Genomic DNA, 24,127 nt, shown 5'->3' on the forward strand with positions numbered 1-24,127 from the left:
TGGTGGTTTGAAAGTAGTTATTGACTGGTCTTTGGAGTAGCTAAAGGTTGCTGAATGGGATTTATGCAGGGAATAGGCCATGTAAGGCTTGTCATGCCCTAGAATTTTTTTTTTTTTTTCTTTGTATTTTCAGACATTTTTCTAGCAGCTTTCAGTCAAATAATCAGTTATGACCAACCTAAAACCAACAGTTTTTTTATTGAAACTGAAGTGCTTCCTGACATTTCATTGTTTTGTGATCAAAAGCTGATTGAAACTGGTGAAAAATGTCTCAAAGTGAATCGTCAGCCTAAGGCCGGCCATAGACAGTGCAAATTTATTTCCTGCAGTCACGGGTTGCAGGAAAGAAATTTGCATGATTCCCCCATCAACACGGACAGTGCTGACAGGAATCCCTCCCAAGCCATTGTCTGCTCCCAGCGAGGGGAAAGCTGTCCCTGCTGAGAGAAGACCGTGATTATCACTAGCGGCTATAGCAGCCGCTTGCGATAATGGAAGTGAATGGCAGTTGGTACATTCTGCCTGCCCATTAATGGTTTGAATCTCGGCACATTCCTGGTGAACCGGCTGAGAATCGAACCATGTATGGCCAGCCTTAAGGGCACTAGTAAGGGATTCAAATAGTTGAGAGCTCATTAGCGCATTGAGATTTTCTGACCTACAAGATGGTTGATAATTCCTTGAGCCTTGGACTATCTCATTAAGAAGAGTTCTTAATACATCTTTCGATAAATTTCCTGAATTGTAAGTTACAGTGCAGGGGGGTTCTGTGGTGATCAAAGACAGGCAGATGCATCATTCTTGTTGGTTGTTGGTAAGATGCGTCTGCCTGTTTGTGGCCACCCTTAAGACCTAAACTATTGGTTTGACATCAATCTTTAGCATTCAATCTTATGAAAAAAAACAAAAAACTGCGTGGGTATGATTAACCTCACGCAACTGTGAGATTCTAAAGTTTGTAAATCAATATGGTGATGAGTATTGGTTGCCAAATGATCCTCCATGTGTTTTTTGATTTTAAAAAAATTGCTGAATACTGAATGCTTTCAGTTTTTATATTTTTGTTTTTCTTTTGTATGGTGATGAACACTAGAACTCCCAGATTTTTGTTACCTCATTTGTATCTATGAAATGATGTTCCTGCTGGTAACATGGTTTTCTTTTATGTATGTTAAGTAGTTTTGTTTTGTTTTTCAGTATGTTTTATATTTATTTTGGAGAAAATTTTAGTAAAAACTTCAACTTTTTTTAAAGAAATGTTTAATGTTTTGTATAATTTTTAATAAATCATTTGTGTGTTACTTGTGTGATTGTGTGTAATTAAGCTATGTTGTTTTTTCTGTTGGTTTGAAAGGTTTGTCTACTCGTAAATTAAATACCACCTTCAGGGTGCAACACTGGTTAGCCCAGTCTTCCATTAGGTTCTCTCTCCTACAGATTTCAGCAGGAAGGTTTTCCCTGTGACTCAGTTCTCTAATGTAAAATGACTGTGCCTGCAAAATATATAAAATGCCAGTGAATGCTTCAGTGTTTAAGGCTTCATACACACTAGCGTTTTTTTTTAAGCTAAAAAACACTGGATAAAAAAACGCTGGTAATAGCGATTTGTAGTAGTGTTTTTGGAGCATTACCATTTTATTGACATTTTTTCAGTAAAAGGGGAAAAAAAAAAAAAAAAAAAAGCTGAAACGCTATTAGTAGCGTTTAGAAATGTTTCTGCTGGAAAAACACTCTAGGAAACTTTTTTTTTTTTTTTTTTTCTCTGCTCCGAAACGCTGAAGATAAAAAAACAAAGGTCTCTCTTCTCATTAATCCGAAGGACACAGCTCCTATGGATACCAAAAAGAATGTCAGATTTTGATTTGTCTGACCATAGAACAGTTTTCCACTTTGCAACAGACCATTTTAAATGAACTTTGACACAGAGAAGACAGCGGCATTTCTGAATCATTACATTTACATATGGCTTTTTTGCATGGCATGGAGAACTGTCAAAGGTCACAGGGGCAGACCCCTAAAACAGCCAGTAAGAAACAGTGGGGGAGGAGGAAATAGAAGGGAGGCATCCCCTTTTCCTCTCCCAAAAAAAAATAATCCAAAGCCCCAATGATATGGTCCCGGTGGAAGGGAGATTGGGACAGTTCCTCCCACAGTGGGAAAAAATTACCCCAATGGATTAATTCAAGGGATAATCAGGGAGGGGTACCGAATTCATTTCAAGAGCACTCTGCCCACAAGAACTTTCGTAACCTCCCCTCCCAGGGATCCTCAGAAGGCGGAGTATCTGAAATTGGCGACCTGATAGACCAGCGGGTGCTCATTCCAGTACCACAGCAAGAGAAACGAATCTGGGTTTCTATTCGCACATTTTCATGGTACAGAAACCATCGGGTAAATTCCGCCTAATTCTAAATTTAAAGTCTCTAAACAAGGGGGTGATCTACAAAAAGTTTCAAATGGAGACAATTTTTACGGCAAAGGCAGTTCTCCCCCCAAATTGCTTTATGGCTTTGCTCGACCTGAGGGACGCATATTTGCATATGCCAATCCACGAAGACTAGCAGAAGTTTTTGAGGGTGGCGATCAAGTGGGGGAAGAGCCTCCTCCATCTCCAGTTCAGGGCTCTGCTGTTTTTGGCCTGTCTTCATCCCCCAGTATTCTCATGAAGGTCCTGGCAGAGACACAAGGCCCCCTGAGACTAAAGGGGATCTTAATCATCCCATATTTAGCCAATCTTTTTTCTTTCTCGAACATCACGGGACACAGAGCCACAGTAATTACTGATGGGTTATATAGGGTATCACTGGTGATTGGACACTGGCACACCCTATCAGGAAGTTCAACCCCCTATATAATCCCTCCCCTTGCAGGGATACCTCAGTTTTTACGCCAGTATCTTAGGTGATGGACGTGTAAAGATGTCCTGTGCTGAGCTCCAAAGGGAATATCCTATATCCTATACTGGGGCAAGCCAGGCGAACCGGATCCATTCAAAGTGTCCTTTCTAGGCCGAATTGGATGGTACTCGGGCCTCGTGTCCGAAGAAACGAGGTTTTACCTGTAATGCTTCTCTTTTTAGAGAGCTGGACCCCGCATATTAGAAAATGGTTTTCTAGCCGGGTGCTTTACAGGCCCAGAACTGCAGAATCCCCCTATTCGTAGGGGGCCCCAGTCTCTGACGTTTTTTTCAAACGGAGCCCACCGTGAGGTGAAGATTGGGTCTGTGTAAACTGAACCCTGTGGCTGGATAAGGTAAGAGGAGATTCCACAGAATTTTTTAATTCTAGTAGGTTTTCTGCTTTAAGGTAAATGCATGCTATGCCTATTGTGACCACCGGGGGCTGCCAAGAGCACATACCTTCACATGCTGATGTCTGTCTCAAGTGTTCATGCTGCACAAGGTTTTCACAGCGCTCCGGCTCCAAGGTAGGATGGATGGGGGGATTTCTCATGATTGAATGTTCCCCCCCAGGCTAGAGCAGGGGTCTAGAAAGCGGTTATACTGCTCGGGCACCGCTCCCTCGGCCGCCATTGCCGCCATTGCCGTTTTTTAGGCAGGCTCTTCACTACCAGCCTCTCTCTCTCCTCCCCCAGCCTTCCTCCATAGTATTTCAGGAGAGTCGGCCAGCGCGGGAAGCGCTCGTTTTTGTGAAATTTGGGGGGGGGGGCGGGACGTCAGCACAGGTGCGTAGACTCCCACTCAGGCCAGCTGCAGGCTATTAAAGGCACTCTGTACAGGTGCACACAGCCTTTGGAGGGACACAGAGCTGACGGTCGCATGTAAGGTGGGACATAGGCATTCTCCTAGGCAGCATTTACTAAGGTAACACCAGACTGAGCATTGGGTAGCAAGGCTTTTAGCCAGACTACATCGCTAAGCAGGCAGTGTTCATTTTGGATACCTCACACCTTGTTGCTTTGCACTATGGGTAGAAGAGGTTCAAGCACCCCAAGAACCAGAGACACTAGGGGATCTCGTTCAGGTTCTGAGGGCCCCCTGTCAGCAGCATCCTCCCCCCCCCCCCCCGAAGGGCCAGGGACGGCTAGCCAGGGAGAGCCATCGGGGTCAGGGGCTACACCTGCTTCTGGCACTTCAGCCCCTGTATATATTACACAGGTTTTTTCCTCAACCATTAATGGTTTAGAGGAAAGATTAATGGCCGTGATTACAGCTTCACTCAGTGGAAGAAAACATACTAGGCCTTCCTCTGTTCCCCAAGACCCTCAGAAAGAGGAACTCTGGGATAAAGGAGAGGAATCCCTTTCAGAGGATCGGGATGGGATGGATGATTCCTCTTCGGAGGAATCGGGTGGAGAGGGACCCTCTGCGACTTCCCAAGAGGAGAAAGTCTTAGTGCAGATCCTTACTGGATTGGTCCGCTCCACATTTAAGTTGCCCGTACCTGAAACTGTTAAAGAATCATCTTCTGCTTTGGGGTCACTGAAACCTTTCCAAGCAGCACAGGCTTTTCCTGTTCATAATTTACTTGAAAAGCTCATTTATTCTGAGTGGGATCACCCAGACGTTTTTTTCCGCTGAGAAAGTTTTCAACATTTTACCCGATGGAAGAAAAGTTTATTAAAATGTGGGGAATGCCGGCCATTGATGCCGCCATTTCCTCCGTAAATAATAGTCTGACTTGTCCTGTAGACAATGCTCAGATGCTCAGGGATCCTGTAGATAAAAAGATGGAATCCCTATTGAAGGATGTTTTCTCCTTAGCAGGTTCAGTGGCTCAACCTGCAGTAGCAGCGATTGGAGTCTGTCAATACTTAAGAGACCATGTTAAGCAGGTCATCAAAGTATTACCTGAACAGCAGGCCCAGGGGTTTGCTAACCTACCAGCGGCCTTATGCTTTGTGGTTGACGCCATTAGAGATTCTATCGTGCAAACCTCCCGTCTTTCACTGGGGTTGGTGCATATACGTAGAATCCTATGGTAGAAAAATTGGTCAGCCGAAGCACCATGTAAGAAGCTCCTGGCGGGGTTTCCATTTCGTGGTGAAAGATTGTTTGGAGAGGATCTGGATAACTATATCAAGAGAATCTCTTGCGGGAAAAGCACTCTCTTACCTGTTAAGAAGGAGAGCAAGCGTCTCTCTTTCAAACGGACTCTTTCCCCAGCGCCGGGGGCTTCAGCCTCCAGGCAGTCTCGACGGCCTCCTTCATCTGGGTTCAGAGACAAGTCAACCCCAGGGACAGAAGAAGTCCTGGGGGAAGAAGCCTACTAGGCAAAACACTAAGACCTCGGCATGAGGGGGCGCCCCCGCTCACTCGAGTGGGGGGAAAACTGCGACAGTTCTCAGGGCTCTGGCAGGAGGATTTCCAGGACAGATGGGTAATCTCCACGGTAACCTTAGGGTACAAGCTGGAGTTTCAGGAATTTCCCCCTCCTCGGTTCCTCAGATCAAGTGTCCCCAGAGAAGAAGCAGTCGCTCCTTTTAGCGTTAGAGCGACTTGTCGCAGGAGGTCATTATGATGGTTCCCGCAAAGGACCAAGGATTGGGCTTCTATTCCAACCTTTTTACGGTCCAAAAACCAAATGGGGATGTCAGACCCATTCTGGATTTAAGGGATCTGAACCGATTCCTAAGGATTCAGTCCTTCAGCATGGAATCAGTCCAGACAGTAGTCTCTACCCTGCAGGGAGGAGAATTTCTGGCATCGATAGACATCAGAGACGCATATCTGCATGTGCCCATTTTTCCTGCTCATCAGAAGTTTCTGCGCTTCGAGGTAGGAGGGCGCCATTTCCAGTTTGTGGCTCTTCCTTTTGGGATAGCCACTGCACCTCGGGTGTTCACAAAGGTCTTGGCCCCTCCTCGGGCCAGACTAAGGGCAGTGGCTTATGTCAATCATCAGGGAGGCACCCGGAGCCGAGCTGCTCAAAAGGAGGTGAACCAGATCTTAGTCTGGGCAGGGATGCATGTGCCATGCATATCAGCAGTTTTTATTCCAGGGATAGAGAACTGGCAGGCGGACTATCTAAGTCGCCAGCAGTTACTCCCAGGGGAATGGTCTTTACACCCTGACGTCTTTTGGGCCATATGCCAAAGATGGGGGGGTCCCAGATGTAGATCTCTTTGCATCCCGATTCAACAAAAAGATAGACAGATTTGTGGCAAGGATGAGGGATCCTCTTGCATGCAGGACGGATGCGTTGGTGATTCCGTGGCATCAGTTCTCACTGGTTTACGCATTCCCGCCTACTCTGCTACTGCCACGACTCCTTTGCAGGATCAGGCAGGAAAGGAAGTCGGTACTTCTGGTGGCCCCCGCTTGGCCCAGAAGGACTTGGTATGCAGAAATAGTAAGGATGACGGTGGGTTCCCCGCGGACACTACCGGTACGCCCAGACCCCTGTTATCTCAAGGTCCAGTGTTCCATCCTGCCTTACAAACGCTAAATTTGACGGTTTGGCTATTGAGACCCACATTCTGAAGAGTCGTGGGCTTTCAGGTCCTGTCATATCTACCTTGATTAATGCAAGGAAGCCAGCTTCCAGGATGATTTATCATAGAGTCTGGAAAGCCTATGTATCCTGGTGTGAATCCAGAGGTTAGCATCCCAGGAAATATGTCATGTCATAGGTAGAATTCTTGATTTTCTACAATTAGGATTAGAGATGAAGCTGGCCTTGAGTACCATCAAGGGCCAGGTCTCGGCTTTATCAGTATTATTTCAACGGCCACTTGCTTCGCTTTCTTTGGTCCGAAACTTTATGCAGGGGGTGATGCGTCTTAATCCTCCGGTTAAAGCGCCCCTAAACCCCTGGGACTTGAACTTGGTCCTGGCTGTGTTACAGAAACAGCCTTTTGAACCAATAAGTCAGATTCCTTTGGTCCTTTGGTTGACAAGGAAGTTAATTTTTCTGGTGGCCATCTCTTCTGCTAGAAGAGTTTCAGAATTAGCCCTTTCCTGGAGCCTTATTTGATTATACACAAGGATAGTGGTACTGCGCCCTCATCCTAGTTTTTTACCGAAGGTGGTTTCTGATTTTCATTTAAACCAAGACATTGTTCTGCTTTTTTCCAGATCCCTGTTCTCCGGAAGAGAGATCTCTACATTTGTTGGATGTAGTAAGAGCAGTTAAGGCCTATCTCGGGGCAACAGCTCAGATCCGCAAGACGGATGTTTTGTTTGTGCTGCCAGAGGGTCCCAATAGAGGACAGGCAGCGTCCAAAGCTACCATTTCTAAATGGATTCGACAATTGATCATTCAAGCTTACGGTTTGAAACAGAAGATTCCTCCGATTCAGATCAGGGCACATTCCTCAAGGGCTATTGGTGCTTCTTGGGCAGTGCATCACCGTGCCTCTATGGCTCAAATCTGCAAGGCCGCAACCTGGTCTTCAGTTCACACATTCACCAGATTCTATCATGTGAGAAGGCATGAGGATATCCCCTTTGGGCGTAGTGTGCTGCGGGAAGCGGTACAGGGTCCTCAGGTCTGATTGCACCCTACTTGGTTGTGGTCCGCCCCCCCCCCCCCGTCAGGTAGCATTGCTCTGGGACATCCCATCAGTAATTACTGTCGCTCTGTGTCCCGTGATGTTCGAGAAAGAAAATAGGATTTTTAAAAACAGCTTACCTGTAAAATCCTTTTCTTTCGAAGGACATCACGGGACACAGAGGTCCCGCCCCTCTTCTAAGACACTATATTGCTTGGCTACAAAACTGAGGTATCCCTGCAAGGGGAGGGATTATATAGGGGGTTGAACTTCCTGATAGGGTGTGCCAGTGTCCAATCACCAATGATACCCTATATAACCCATCAGTAATTACTGTGGCTCTGTGTCCCGTGATGTCCTTAGAAAGAAAAGGATTTTACAGGTAAGCGGTTTTAAAAAATCCTATTATTTTTTGCCCCCACCTTGCCTCAATTACAGAGGAATCTGCGGGTGGCCTTTTCTGGAGGACTTGGGGTGGTTGATAAACCAAGAAAACTCAAACCTGACCCCTGCACAGGACCTACAATGCCTAGGCTACAGGGTGAACTCGGTAGCACAGTCTATCTCATGGAGAAGAAGGTGGAAGAAGTAAAGCTTACAGCAGCTTGTTTTCAAAAAATTGGGCTGTGTCCATCAGTATAGCCATGTCGGGCCTGGATTTCTTGGTAGCAATGATACCAGCGGTTCCGTGGGCCCATTTCAGGTGTCTCCAGGCCGATATCCTAAGAAACTGGGATGGGAGACCACAATCACTGGACGAGACTTTTCACCTATCGCGAAAGGCCAAGAGGTCCTTGTGAAAAGACAAGGAAAACCTCTTGCGGGTTCTCCAGTGGTCCTTTCCGGTGTCCACTCGTCCCAAAGGTCAGCCAATTGGAGACAGTTGCAAGCAATTTGGGAAGCTCTGAGGGCATTCGCCTAGGAATTGAGAGATCACATGTACAGGTCCTTTCAGACAGCATAGTAGCGGTCTCGTATATCAACAAGCAGAGAGGAACACGGTGTCCTTCCTTGATCCGCTTGGCAAAGGCCATTTTTGCCTGGGCCGAGATCAACCTGAGATCAATCTCTGCAGTCCACCTGAAGGGTGTGGACAACGGCCTGGCATACTTTTAAGTCGCCACAAGGTCTGCGAAGCAGAATGGTCTCTGAACTGGGAAATTTCAGCTAATTGCAGAAAAATGGGGCCTTCCAGAGGTGGATTTGTTCGCCAACAAGTCGAATGCCAAAGTCCCAATATACTTTTTGTTAGAGAGGGACAAAGGGGCAAAGGGGATAGATGCCCTGGCTCAGAAGTGGGCATTTCGCCTATGGTATGCCTTTCCCCGTTCAAAATGATTCCCCTGGTACTGAGAAAATTTGCTCAAGAACACACAATGATTATAGTGGTTCCGTATTGGCCGAAGAGGGCCTGGTTTTCCATGCTGCTGCGCCTGGCAGTGGAGCCTCTCCTCATGTTGCCCAAGAGGGAAGATCTGCTGTCTCAGGGCCCGGTCCGGGTGCCAAAGTTACAGAGTCTAAAGCTGTCGGCATGGTGTCTGAAGAAGACCTCCTGAAGGCTAAGGGGCTTTCAGACAAGGTGGTAAATACAATCCTTTTCAGCAGAAAAAAGGTGACCCAAGCAATTTATTTTAAATTTTGGAATGTTTTTTGTTTGTGGTTGGAAACCAGGAAGGTGTCTACAGGTGTTCCAGACGTCATGAAATTTTTACAAGACGGAGCGGACCAAGGGCTGGCCATCAGTATCTTTTTAGAGGTTCAAGTGGCAGCCTTGTCAGTGTTTTTGGAACAACCCCTGGCTTTAGACCCGCTAGTTGTCAGGTTCTTCAAGGGGTTATCCAGAATTAGGCCGATTCCATTCAGGATCCTGCCCAAGTGGGATTTGACAATTGTGTTGCAAGGGTGGACAAAACGTCCGCCAGAGGAAGATCTGTCCTTAAAGTGGGCTACTCTCAAGACGGCCTTTCTGGTTGCAATTTCGACAACCAGATGCATTAGTGAACTGCAAGCACTTTCTATTAAGAACCATTCTTGCAAATCTTTGAAGACAGGCTGGAAATGCATACAGATCCAAAGGTGGCGTCTACATTTCATAGGGACCAGGAGATTGTGGTGCCCTCCTTCTGTGCGTCTCCATTCAATCCTAAAGAAGAGGAATTTCACCAGCTAGATGTGAGGGCCTGTGTCTTGTATTATTTGGAATTTTTGAAGCCATCAGAAAATCTAATGCCCTATTTTTATTGTGCATTCTGGTAAAAATGTGGGGTGTCAAGCTTCGAAGCGCATGATTGCCCGCTGGATCAAACAGGCAATTATGGAAGCTTACAAAACTCTGAAAAGAGAGTGCCCTTTTTCCTCGATGGCCCACTCTACACGGGTGCTGTCTGCTTCTTGAGCGGAGCAAGCTGGGGTGACACCAGAACACATCAGAGCAGCAACGTGGTCAAGCTACTCGATGTTCATTAAACATTATAGGCTGGACCTTCTCTCAGCGCAAGATCAAGCGTTTGGGTGGAAGGTCCTCCAAGCAGCGGTAGTCTCCCCCCCCCCCCCCCCCCCTCCAATCTGGTAAGTTCTCTTTGATCCTCTCCTGTGCTGGCCTAGACAGGCGCCTGGAGAAAACCAGAGTTAGACTTACCGGTAACTGTTTCTAGGAGTCTTCCAGGACAGCAGGGATTCCCTCCCAATATGCTGTTATAACCTTGGACGAGTGTTTTTCTGTGTTTCAGAAGCCGTTCCGGGAAGTTCTCGATTGAAAGGCTGAGGAAGGTGAGTGGCGTCCGCCCTTTAAAGACTTAACTGTGTTTCCTGCCTCCAGAGGTGGAGCCTGTGTCTCTTATGCTGTCCTGGACGACTCCTAGAAACAGAGTTACCGGTAAGTCTAACTCTAACTGTTTTTTTTGAGATACGGCACTGCGTTGCTTTACCTGAAAATTGTGCGGCCGTGCAATGCTGTACCCAAACAAAATTGATGTTGTCCTTTTCCCACAAATAGAGCTTTTTTTTTCGTGGTATTTTATCACCTCCGCGGTTTTTATTTTTTGTGCTATAAACAAAAAAGAGTGACAATTTTTGGGAAAAAAAAACAAAACATTTTTTACGTCCTGCTATAAAACATTTCCAATAAAAAAGAAATGTAAACACATTTATTCCTCCAGTTTTAGGTATATATTCTACTACATATTTTTGGTAAAAAAAACCCCGCAATAAGCGTATTTTGATTGGTTTGTGCAAAAGTCATCGCGTCTACAAAGTGGGGGATAGATTATGGCATTTATGTTTTATTTTTTTTTACTAGTAATGGCGGCGATCAGTGATTTTTAGCGGGACTGCGACATTGCGGTGGACAGATCGGACTTCTAACTGACACTTTTGACACTTTTTTCTTTGGGAACCAGTGACATTATTGCAGTAATCTGTGTTAAAAATATGCACTGTTGTACTTGACACTGGCAGGGAAGGGGGTAACCTCAGGGGCTAGCAAGGGGTTAAATGTTTACCTGCAGGTGTTTTCTAACTGTATGGGGGATAGGCTGCCTGGGGAAACACACAGATCCCTCTTCCTGCTTAGCAGGAAGACAGGATCTGTGTGATCTCCCCTGTCAGCATGGAGATCTGCCTTGTTTACACTAGCAGATCCCTATTCTGTCACTGCGGGGAACGATCGCCGGAGCTGCCGATTGGCTCCCCTGCTGGCCAATGGGAGCGTGCTCGCCCACAAAAGCGAGTTCCCAAGCGGACGTACACCCACGGTGATTTGCGGGAACGCGCCAACCTGCCGCAGTATAATGACAGCGGCTGGTTGGCAAGTGGTTAAATTTATCATCTACAGTACATAATATTAAAGTCTTTGCAATTTTAAATTGAGGAACGTTATTCTGAAATTGTTCAACATTTTTTATACCTAACTTTTCACAAAATTGAGAACCTCATCCCATCTTTTACGTCTGAGACCCTCTGACTCTCAAAAATGCTCTTTTTATTTATTTTTTTTTCAAAATGATTTTTATTTATGTAAAAGAGTAACAGTAAAAATTGGAGAAAAGATTTCTGATGTATAAAATTTCAAAAGTGTACCATATGCCATGAAGCATAAAAAGAAAGTCCATGGGGGTGGGATTTTAAAGGCACTACCAAAGACAATGAAAGTAATAAAATATGATTTTAATATATTATAGAAAAATACATGAAATTTTGAACATGGTCATGAATACTGAGGAATCAAGATAAGCAAAATGAAGATACAGACTCCTATACCCAATGTGTTTCAGAGATGAGTGTTGTCTCCATCGGGGGTGTAATGGAAATTTGTACGTTCTGTATATAATTGTATTGTATTTTGTATGTATTGCACACTGCCCTCACTGTGCACGGCACTAATAATGTTTTCAGTAAATGTTTACATTCTTTCGAGTCCTGATTAGAATTAGCCTGCCTATGTAACGCCCCTTGTTACCATAAATGTACAATTGTAATATTAATGTGATACCTACGTAATCATGTGCATAAAAACCTTCAATTGCGTCATAATAAAGCAGAACAGTAATTTGGAAAGATGCTGAGCGTATCTTTTGTGTCTGTTCCCTACTGCAGTAGTTATTATTAATTTGGAACCACTAATCAATATGAGGATAGGAGTTGCCTATCATCAATTTAACCGAGTCATGCATGGCGAGCTTTGCCTTAGGAGGGGATTCCAGGTGACCCTGAGTATCCGAAACGAGGAGCTTGAGACGATCCGGGAATTTCTGATAATCAGCCGGCTGAGGTAAGCCTTTTGCTTACATTTGAGTTATCAGACTTCCTTGATCGGTAAGGCATTTTCGGGACAAAGGGTACCTATTTTACTCCCCTTAATCGAACTGTATTGATTGGTGGTTATATGTTATGTTGTCACTGTCTACTGTCCATCGGAGTGTTATAAATAAGAAAGGGAAGAATAGTACTGTTCACAGGTATATGTAGTACATCTGCTAGATAAAGTAGTTTAGAGGCAAGAGGGTATAGGCACAAGTAGAGAAGAGAGAAGACTGGCCAGTCATTATGGGCATTGAATTAAGTAAGGGAATGAAGGGTAAGAGACCCTCAAAAATGCCCAGCGCAAGAGAAGCGCTATATATGAACCGAAGGTGTGGTTCCGCCTATACTGAGCCCCTATATTAATGGTTAAAGTGGACAGAGATCCACAATAGGTAACTGGGTTACCAAGGTCCACAGGGACTAAGAATAATGCAGAGTAAACAGCTAGAGAAACAAGTTATCTATGTGAGCAGGATGGATCAAGGGTGACATTAACACTAGACAGAAAGGGACATTTTCATGTTAAGTTGTGGGATGAATTTGGGGTCAGGCACTACTAGTAAAAGTCAGAAACAGAGAAATGAGAGTTAAAACAGAATACTTTATATGTTGTCAGAGAGGGAAGATGGGATGAGCACTGTGGCTCCCCATCTGATCATAGAATCATAGAAGCTAGATATAAAAGTTATTTAAACAAAATAAGGAAAGCAGAATTTAGGCAGGGAAATATTAAAGAGTTAAAAGAAAGTGAGAGAATGATATGCACATGTTGTGTACAAATGGGAAAAATGTATGTGCGAATGCTGGGACCTTTAGTTCTATTGCTTGTGTGTGCCATGTACGCAGATGTGACCCCCTCCTTTGTGCTCTCCTGAAAGAAATGTGGCTGGGATGAGAGGTTAGTGATAAGCTGGAAAGACACCATGCCAATTTCTGTTTTTTAGACAAAACATTTATAACAAAATGTGCCGGGTTAACGAATCTAATGGTAAACAATGTGATCACAATTATTTTGAATCTGTTTTCCAAACACGGTAAAATGAAGGTTACATTTAACCGTGTATTACACAAATTGAATATCCTTTGATAGTGGAAACAGTGCATTTAAAAAAGGGAAATTAAGTAAAATTAAGTAATAATGAGTATTCATTTCTAATATGAGTTTAACAATTATATAGATATATTGAAACTGGTTTAGACAACCTTTGGTTGGAAATGAAATCCAGGTTATTGGGGAAATTTGTAAAAATGGGATTAGTTTAGATTAAGATAACAATTTTGTAATTTTACATTTATTCAATAAGCCCTTATTGAGAGAAAAAAAAGATTAAGATGAGGTTGTTATTTGGAATAAAGCTGCCATAATATTTAACAAAGCCAAGATGGATGGGATACATAAGAAGTTCTTCTACAAAAATGATATTGTAAGGTTTTTGATAATAACTTGATGTGCGGTCCATGAAATATAACAGTCCCATCACATCAAGTCCACACACCCTGTTAGGATAGATGCCACCTGCAGCCAGTTGTTTTATAGTTTTTGATGCTTTCTGGTCCATCATACAGATTATTGATCCTTTTGTTTTTATTTATTTTTATTTTTGAAATCCAAAGCAGAATGTGTGGATTGTGAAATGATGTGCCCCTTTTTCTTGTAAAGTACAGTGGTATAAGCAGAAGAATATTTTGGATTTATGGGCATCTCTCCATGACCGCAGGGTATTGTTATCATTTATTATAATATTGCCAGGAAGAAGTTGTCTTTTGAAACATGAAACTGGAGTTCTTACACAAATAGCATGATAGAAAACAAGCCATTGTAATATATTCATGCAAGCTGGACCCAGTAATGAAGGGTTCATCCTGATATATCAGAGCTGTAGCTTTTATGCAAAGGTGCTATTAGACAAAGTTAGATATTGTTTTGGTCAATGGTCCGACATTCTGCGCAGCAAATATACAGATAACTAAATGTTTGTCTAATGAAAGGTTTAAAATATGAGTTTATTTATGTACAAATCTAACAATGAAAAATGTGGACATTTATTCAAAAGAAAGGAAAAACCACATGTGTTAAATTGATGGTGTAGGAATCAGCTGCTGTGAGCCCAGTGCGGGACACACTCCCTGAAGACCCAGATATTACATTTTTTGTAGATTTGAGTATGCAGTTTATCACCCAGAAAGATACTCTGTATTCAAAGTCATTGGATCCTTTTTGCCCAGCTCAAGAAGCAGAGCTCCATGTTTTAGCAAAGCCTGTGAGCTATAAAAAGAGTGTATATTTATATAGATAGTCGAGATATAGAGAGCTTTTGGTTCCATTTGAAGGGCCAGAAGTTTGTTTTTACTTCGGCAGGTAAACCAACCAAGCATGCCAAGTTAATTTGATTGGCTGTTTTCAGCCTTCCAGCTTCTTGCTGAGGTAGCCATATTAACTTTCACACATGGAAGCAGACCAGGTGACTCTAAGGATGCTGCATTTACAGCCCCGGACACTTGATGGGTCTGTGCAACTCACAGATTCCACCCTAGTTCTGGCCCAGTATAGCTGGGATTAATAATTCAACTTTAAGGACCCCAGAACGAGAAGAACAAGTGGTCCACAGGGGGCAACTTCTTATGAAACAGGACTTTGGAAAAAGTGATCATTTATGTCTGCCAGCCACTCTTTTCCCTTCAGCTTGACACATGGACCGTGTCATCAGTCACAAGCAGTTATGGCTGCCTTAGTAAATGAGCATGGGATAGAGCCAGGGTTCTCCACAGTTGTTTTTATAACATACCACTTCTTGTTTTACCTGTTACCAAAGGTGTTACCAAAAGCTGAACATCCCTCCCAGAGATTACAAAAAAGATATATCCAGATGCCCAAGTCAGGATCTTACAAATATGCATTTTGTCTGTATGGACATGTTTTTTGGATGTCCAGTGGCAAATGCTACTGCAAAGGCCACAGTAAAAAGTGTTATCAGAAGTAGTTTGTAAGTACAGAGTGCCAGAAAGTACAGAGAGTAACAGAGGAAATCATTTTTTATAGGAGAGTCCTTACTAGAAGTTTTGCGGTTTTATTTTTACACCCCCTACTGTCTACAATGTAGCGGACAAAGTAGAGTAAGAAACTAGAAAACTTTTGCCTGAATGTTTTCTTATATTTTATGAAGCCCCTAAGGGGGATGTTGGACTCTCTCCCTATGGGATTTGGTTTGGGAGTGTGTTACTCACTTGCTAATATTTTGTCTCAGCAGCTGAAGTCCTCCATTCGGATCTCACAGAGAATGTTGCTGATCTTTTAAGGTTTTTTGACAAACTCATTTATGTGTTTTCTCCCCAATTCCAGATCCTAAAAGTTTGGAAGGATCTAAAACTAAAGCCAGGTGACTTTTGGATTGTTAAGAGACATTTATATATATAAGGAAAAGTTTGGAGACTCAATACTGCATCTATTTCATGTACAGTTTTTGCAAAACTTGAAGGAAAAGTCACCTGGATCCACACCAGACACTGCAAAAATGACTAAATTAAAGAAATCTCTGTGTTTGATTTGTTTCCCTCTTGTGATCACAGTCTAGGGTACTTTTTGATTCAATTACTTTAATTGTAAGGGATATATATATTTGAAAAGTAGTTGAAGTCATATTTAGCCATGTTGAAGTCATATTTGTCTTTCGTATGTCTTCCATTATATGTAGAATTGTCTGTGTTTACATATGCTGATAAGTCAGCATGTCCACAATTCAGCTAGAAGGCCATTCTGGCCACAGGAGTGTACAGCCAGTACTCTGTAAATATGTCTTATCAATCATTTGTTTTTCACAATGAAAAGTCATTTTGTAATGAAAAAGTTGCTCAGCTATTATTTTCTCCACAATGGAGTTTTTTGCCTCTTTGGCCAGGACTACCTCCACCTAAGCGTGTGGAGGTTCCAGGTTAAAGGTGATAGCAGGTATGGTTAGTGATCAAAATATTGATCAAAAGAGGGGAGACTGTAATGGAAATTTGTACGTTCTGTATATAATTGTATTGTATTTTGTATGTATTGCACACTGCCCTCACTGTGCACGGCACTAATAATGTTTTCAGTAAATGTTTACATTCTTTCGAGTCCTGATTAGAATTAGCCTGCCTATGTAACGCCCCTTGTTACCATAAATGTACAATTGTAATATTAATGTGATACCTACGTAATCATGTGCATAAAAACCTTCAATTGCGTCATAATAAAGCAGAACAGTAATTTGGAAAGATGCTGAGCGTATCTTTTGTGTCTGTTCCCTACTGCAGTAGTTATTATTAATTTGGAACCACTAATCAATATGAGGATAGGAGTTGCCTATCATCAATTTAACCGAGTCATGGGTTAACAGGAAATATATAATCTATAAAATACAAATGGTCAACAATAAGTTAGTACATCCCATCCAATAATGAATATGAAGAGGCCATAAGTACTGGTAACTTGCACCCAATTGCATATACATGAGAACATCCACATTCATTTTAAAAGAAGGACACTATCACGTGGAGTCTTCTGATCATCCTGCCCACATTATAGCTGCATACAGTAAACCTCTATAATAGAGGTATCTCCAGCCCAAAGCATAGAATGATCATAAAGAGATATACGGACTATGCACCAGATCGATACAAAAGGGGTTTTTGTCCCTGATTGTAGTGAAGCCACATGTACTGGGGCCTAAAAGACGGGAATCCTGTGGAAAAAGCACATAATGTAATAAAAAGATGTATGAATAAAAATAAAAAAAATTAAGTAAAAAAAAAGTATGAACATGCATCCATGATGACCAAAAGGTTATACTCTGGTCAGACGTACCTAGAATAAGAGGTCACCTCAAAAACCGGCAGCCAGGCTCAGGAAGACAGAAAAATCAGGAGATGCTGTAGAGTTATCCAATGTGAAAAATCACTGTTGTACTTTGGACTATATACATCCCCAAATTTGAAAAAAGAGAATACTGAACGTCACTAGCCACCCCTAAGAGTGGGGTATTTGAACGGCAATGACACTAGAACCGAGATCAGCGGGATCCCCATGTTACTCACTGTGAATGACGACGACGTCCGGAAGTGACGCAACACGTCAGGGACGTAATTCACCGGAAGTGACGCGTGCGTTCCACGCACCCGAGAGGAACAAGGAAGTAGGCTGGTTCAATTATCCAGCAAACGCTCCAGAGGACCTCCCGGGAGACGGGATAAGCAGGCACAGTGCACTTTAGCAAATGCTCGTTTTTATTGCATATCTGGTACGCATATTAGCTAAAGGGGGAATACTTTGAAAGTTTAAATAAAAATTGTTTTAGCAATATTACACTATTTGGCTATTTCATTCCTCCCATATATAATGCGGTATCTTCTAAGAATATGACTGACATCAGGTGGTTGGATGAAGGAGAAAGGAAGCGTTTAAGATAAAGGCTTATGTATGCTAACCTTTTGGTGAGTGCAATTTCATTGGGGTGATGTCCCCTGCACGTGGTGATTAACCTTGGTGAAAGAGGCTCCCCACTACAATAGACCACAGCTACTCGAACTTTCCTGGATCTCCTTAATAATTAATATTTTTAATGTTTTTTATTATGTGTTTGGAACATCTTGACACATAGCGCTGCTGCAATAAGCGATTAGAGACGTTTTTAGGGCATCGGGTGTTACTTTGATTCTGTTCTTTATGATTTTATTGCCTACATACATTTAATCTCTCGTCAGCATCTCCGGATACGTCTCCCTAGTCGCCAGGCTTGTCTGTCTGTGATTCTCGGTTCACACTGGAACCGGCTGCGGATCACACAGGAGCGCTGTGCGTCCCTGTTCCCCGTCTCAATTTAAAAAGGGGGAACCATCCAATTATGTCACAAGAGTTGCCGCCATCCCTGATATAATGAGAGAAAGAGATAACCCCTCAGGAAATGGTGGGACTTTAAAGGCAACGGAGTAAATAAAAGCAATTTTATTGGTACAAATATACAAAAATATACAAAAAATCTACAATAGTCACATAGAATAATGATTTTAACAATAAAATCAGGAATATACTGATGAGCGAACCAAATGTGTATTCATGTAGTCTTCCACCTGAGCCTACGCGTTTCGGGACTGCTAAAGGAGCCTTAGCAGTCCCGAAACGCGTAGGCTCAGGTGGAAGACTACATGAATACACATTTGGTTCGCTCATCAGTATATTCCTGATTTTATTGTTAAAATCATTATTCTATGTGACTATTGTAGATTTTTTGTATATTTTTGTATATTTGTACCAATAAAATTGCTTTTATTTACTCCGTTGCCTTTAATGTTCCCCGTCTCAGGGACGAATCGGGGCCGATTCTATGCCTGAATTGGGCCCTGGAATGGAGCCAAAGACGCACAGCATTTCTGTGCAGTGCATTCCATAGGGAGCCAGTCGCATTCTCCTGCTATGCGAATTAGATGCGGGAAACCCGCATCTAATTCACATAGGTCTGAAGCCTGAGTTTAAATACGTGTATTGGAGTCGGTCGCACCGCCTACCGAATAGGTGTCAGCTGTGTGTGGCCGAAAATCACCCAGAGCTCAATAAAGGCCCCCTGAGTCGCACTCGCGCTGCGCCTCCCCACAGCGCAGACGTGACGTCATACGCGTGCACTGCGGAGTGACGTGACGCGTGCATGTCCCACCAGCACGGATGTGTCCCCAGGAAGACACAAAGCGGTCTCCCTGGAAACAGATGGGAGTGGCAAGTATAGATGACACGACATGTCACTCCTTAAGAGCGCTCTGAGGGGAGCGTCTTTGCCGCGCCGGGCACATGTGATTACACCACATTGAATAGTAAAAAAATATAAATGATGGCTGAGGGCATGTTCTGTAATGGAGAAAAAAAAGGATGGAAATTTAGATAGCGTAAAAAAAGGGGGATATGTCCTATATAGCTACAGAGAGCAATGAAACATAGTCTTAGAGTAACCTAAAATCCAAGTACCATTGAAGGCATATAACAGCCAAGATAAATCGTAGCCAGGACAGTCGAGACTGCATGTGACCGTGTTTACATCAAGAGAGCAGCAAGAAAAACGCATATGCAAGGATTAAGAAAAAATAAACAAACACATTTTAATACAGATAAATCACAAATCAGAGATCAGAGAGAAAAGATTGTTAGATAATTTAAGGCCTATACAGACAAGGGAACAAGAAAAACGGAGAAGCAAATGATTTGAGTTCCACTGTCAATCTCCAGTGATAAGACCAGATATATACAGCTACTTCTCCATCCCCCCTGAGGTAAACCACTGAAGAGAGGGGTTGAAGCAAACCGCATGGTTAAGTTCCGGGGGATGTGTGGCCCTCAAAGTATAAATCCAGCGCAACTCAAGCTGGAGAAGACTCTTATTTCAGTCTCCTCCTTTGGAATTGGGGTGGATACGGTCTAAGATCAGAAATTTGATCTTCAGGAATTTACCCTGGTGGACAATGGTGCTACGTCTTCCCAGGGGTAAGTCAGGATTACATGTCTGCATGATCTTAATATGTCGGTAAGCTTGTTTCCAAAATTCGAGCTTTGTCTTACCGGCATAAAAGCAACCGCAGTCACATCTTCACATATCGATCACACCAATTGTCCTACAGTTCTCAAAATGTCTAGGTTTGAAAACTCTACCATCCGGCAGGCTTGTTTTTTTGTTAGTATACATATACTGACAGTAGCCACAAGAGCCACACATATATATACCTCTGTATTTGCAGTGTTCAACGCCCAGATCGCCTTTAAACTCGCTTTTCACTAATTTGGAGGCAATGGAGGTAGCTTTCCTAAAAGTGAAGAGGGATGCCTCTGAAATCAAGCGACCCAAAGATGGGTCCATTGTTAAAACATGCCAAAATTTGGAAATTACTTTCCTGATCTTGACATGCTGGTTGCAATATTTGGTGATAATTCTCAAAGGGTTATCTTGACCTGGGGGTTTGTGAGAATACAGAAGATCCTGCCTAGTGCGTGAGGTGGCGCTGCTGAAATCCTTAAGCGATGTGCAAGAATAGCCCCTCTGCAACAGTCTATCATGCAATTTGCCAGCCTCTGCTACAAAGGTATCATCATTACGTCTTACTCTTGAGGTACTGCCTGTAAGGTATGGATCTTACTAAAGTCTGTGGGTGAAAGCTTGAGGCATTTAATATAGTATTGCCAGATGTGGCCTTACAGTACAGACTTGCTGCAGAGGGTGCCATCATCGCCTTTCGATATCTCAACGTCAAGGAAAGATCTTGCTGGCACTGGAAGACATGGTAAATGTCAAATTAAATTAATTTCTGTTCAGTCTTTCCAGACACAGAGACAATAGTTCCAGAGGGCCGTCCCATATGGCGAAAACATTGCCTATAGCTAAACCAAATCAAAAAGTGGTCAGTATATATCGACATGGCCTGGTCTGTGAGAAACATATTCTCCCACTCCCCCAGGTACAGGTTGGCATACGATGGGGCACAACATGTCCCCATTGCTACCCCCTGCACCTGGAGGTAGCGGGAGCTATTGACTGTAAAAACGTTGTAATGTAGAATATAATCCAGAAGAGACAGGATGAACTCATTGTATCCCCAATCCTCGTCTCCTCTTTGATAAATGATGTGTTTTACAGCTGCCATTCCCTTGTCATGAGAAATGGAGCTATATAAGGCTTCCACATCAATTGTCACAAGATAGGCATTCTCTGGAATTATCAAGTTGTCAATGATCTGAAGGAAATGAATTGTCTTTCACGTATGATTGCAAACATGTAACATGCAGTTTTAGATGTTTGTCAACTAGACAGCTGGCATTCTCATTTATTGATCCTCTGCATGATATAATCGGTCTTCCTGTGGGGTTGGAGGCAACCTTATGGATTTTTGGAAGAGAGTAAAATGTGGGTACAATTGGAAAATTCGTTCTAATGTATTCCCATGTGGTTTTCTTGATCACATTATTAAAACATGCCAAATCGACTAGTTGATAGTATTCTTGATTACATTTTTCTACTATATTGGTCATAATTTTTCTATACCAATTTTTGTTCCTCAAGATTCTTTTGCACATAGCCGTATAGTGAATATTGTCCATAAGGACAATATTCCCTCACTTATCCGCTGGCTTGATTGTGATGATAGTGTTGTCAGTAAGTTGTTTAAGGGCCTGCTTTTCTTAAATATTGATGTTAGTCTGGGAGAGTGAATGTTTTTAGTTTATCAATTTCCCCGATTACCAATCTCAAAAAGAGATAATGGTAACTGTAGGCGCAGATACACAAGTGCATACAATACTTGAGGTGTTGTGTAGCTAGGCAATTATTCCATAGCATTAAATATAGCAGTTCAAGGGTTAAGCAGGTATCTGGCAGTTCAAGGTTTAAACAGGTAAGTATCGTGGCTGGTTAAAAAGGCAGCTGCTGTCCTCAGGGAGCTGGCTCTGTAGTAGGCAAGATAAGGTAGAAAAAGGAACCGCCACCTAAGTGCTGTGTTAGAGGATACTTTAATGACACAATAAAAGGTCATACTTACAGGAAACAAAGGGTTAAAAGGGCTCATCTGCATTAAGAAGGTGGTCCATGGTGTGGTTCTCAGTTCAAGGTCCAGTGGTACTCTGTCCGGTGGGGCTGCAGAGATGTTTCTTGGCCCTGGAAACATCCTGTGGCTGTCAGGAAGAGGAGGGGCCTGGGGCCTTTTGAAGGAGCACTGACTCCGAGCGCGTAGCCTATCAAGTCTCTCTCCTCGGTTGAAGCCCTCCCCCGGAAGTGTTCCCGGAAGTCATCGTATGACCCGTGACATCACGTGCGCTCCACGTGTTGTCCACGCCAGCCCCAGCCTCTTCCTGGCGGCCACAGGATGTTTCTAGGGCCGAGAAACATCCCTGCAACACCACCGGACAGAGTACCACCGGACCTTGAACTAAGAACCACACCATGGACCACCTTCTTAATGCAGATGAGCCCTTTTAACCCTTTGTTTCCTGTAAGTGTGACCTTTTATTGTGTCATTAAAGTATCCTCTAATACTGCACTTAGGTGACGCTTCCTTTTTCTACCTTCTTTCACCAATTTCAAAAAGGCAGAGAAGTTGGGGTTCGAACTGGGGCCTGGAAATTGGGCTGATTTTTTTCTTAAGTTTAGATCCAAGAGTTGGATCCTGAACTGGACCAGTGTTGACTTCCCCCAAGAGAGAGCCTTCCTTAAATCGATGCAATCGATAAGATCCTTGGTGTCCCTCTCCTCTAGAAGGGAGACCAGCTGGTTAAATGCTCCATTTTCTCTGGGCATAAGATCTGTTTGTCCCCCCGGTTTTTGATACATATTCCTGAGGATCAGCTTATGTGCAAATAATTGCAGATCCTTAACAAATTCAAATTTGTCCACATTTTCATTAGGACAGAAACCCAGACCTTTCTAAAATATCTGAGTTTCGTCCGGAGAAAGTGTATACGAAGAAAGATTCACTATATTTAGGGCCTGTTGGGATTCAACGGTACCTGCAATGGGCATGGAGGGGTCCCTCCTAGGTTCCGCATCTAGGATAAACGTATTGACTTTGTGCTGGTTAAAAGTGCTTCCACAAAAGGGGAAAGTTCAGATCTATCTGCTTCCTGTGTAGTCTGAGATCTAATGATAGGGTGGGACGTACAACTTGCCCCATGTATTTGTGTAGGAAGAGAAACAGATGAGCCCGTCACCAAAGTTGGCACTTTACCTGAAACCGTAGGTACCGTAGAAGAACACCCAAGTGAGGTATCATTATTAGTTTTTTGTCCTTGTGAACGATCACCACCACAATTGGTACGTGATGTCTTCTTACTTTTTGAGGACACCTGTGATGAGACAGAAGATAAACTAGAGGAAGAATGAGAAATAGCAGAGTAATGTTCCTTTTTATCCATAAATCTATTGTTCCTATATTGTTGGCCATTGCTCCATCTGTAGGCTCTGTTCTCTTGAAAAGCATTTCGGTCCCTGACGTATTTACTGTCCTTTTTAATAAGAACTTCTTTATTAAGGCTTTCCAAATGCTTTTTAAGTTTATTTTCTCTCTCTGAAAATGTTTTGTGAGTTTTAAATGTCTGTAGTTGTGAGCAAATGATATTTATGTCCTTATGCAGGACCTCGCATCGTTTTTCATATTCGGTAATAAGTAATTGCATCATGTCGTTGGAACAAATTCGTAAGATTTTTTCCGATGCTAGTTTAAAGGCAGAGTCCAGACCTTCCAAAGTAGGAGGGGTTTACCTCAGGAGGGATGGAGAAGTAGCCGTATATCTGGTCTTATCCCTGGAGATTGACATTGGAACTCTTATATCATTTACTTCTCTGTTTTTCTTGTTCCCTTGTCTGTATAGGCCTTAAATTATCTAACAATCTTTTTTCTCTCTGATCTCTGATTTGTGATTTATCTGTATTAAATTTGTTTATTTTTGCTTAATCCTTGCATATGTGTTTGTTTTTCTTGCTGCTCTCTTAATGTAAACGCTGTCACATGCAGTATTGACCATCCTGGCTACGATTTTATCTTGGCTGGTTTATGCCTTCACTGGTACTTGGATTTTTAGGTTACTCTACGACTGTTTCATTGCTCTCCATAGCTATATAGGACATATCCCCCTTTTTTACGCTATCTAAATTTCCATCCTTTTTTCCTCCAAAATGTGCCCTCAACTATTACTTTTCTTTTTTTTTTTTTTTTTTTTCATGTGTGCCAGCACGGCAAAGACGCTCCCCTCAGAGCACACTTAAGGTGTGACATGTCGTGTCATCTATACTTGCCACTCCCATCTGTTTCCAGGGCGACCGCTTTGTGTCTTCCTGGAGACACATCAGTGCCGGTGGGACACGCATGCGTCGCGTCACTCCGC

The 24,127-nt window shown here is 43.0% G+C and overlaps 1 long non-coding RNA gene across 1 annotated transcript; it reads left to right on the forward strand.

Moving 5' to 3' along the window:
• The first annotated feature begins 11,755 nt into the window (after positions 1–11,755).
• LOC141127009 (uncharacterized) lies at positions 11,756–16,500 on the forward strand. The gene is made up of 2 exons (XR_012241478.1): positions 11,756–12,220; positions 15,593–16,500. It is a non-coding gene; the product is annotated as an uncharacterized lncRNA (long non-coding RNA).
• The last annotated feature ends 7,627 nt before the right edge of the window (positions 16,501–24,127 follow it).

This window comes from Aquarana catesbeiana, linkage group LG02 (genome assembly GCF_042186555.1).
Source record: "Aquarana catesbeiana isolate 2022-GZ linkage group LG02, ASM4218655v1, whole genome shotgun sequence".
Lineage (NCBI taxonomy): Eukaryota > Metazoa > Chordata > Amphibia > Anura > Ranidae > Aquarana > Aquarana catesbeiana.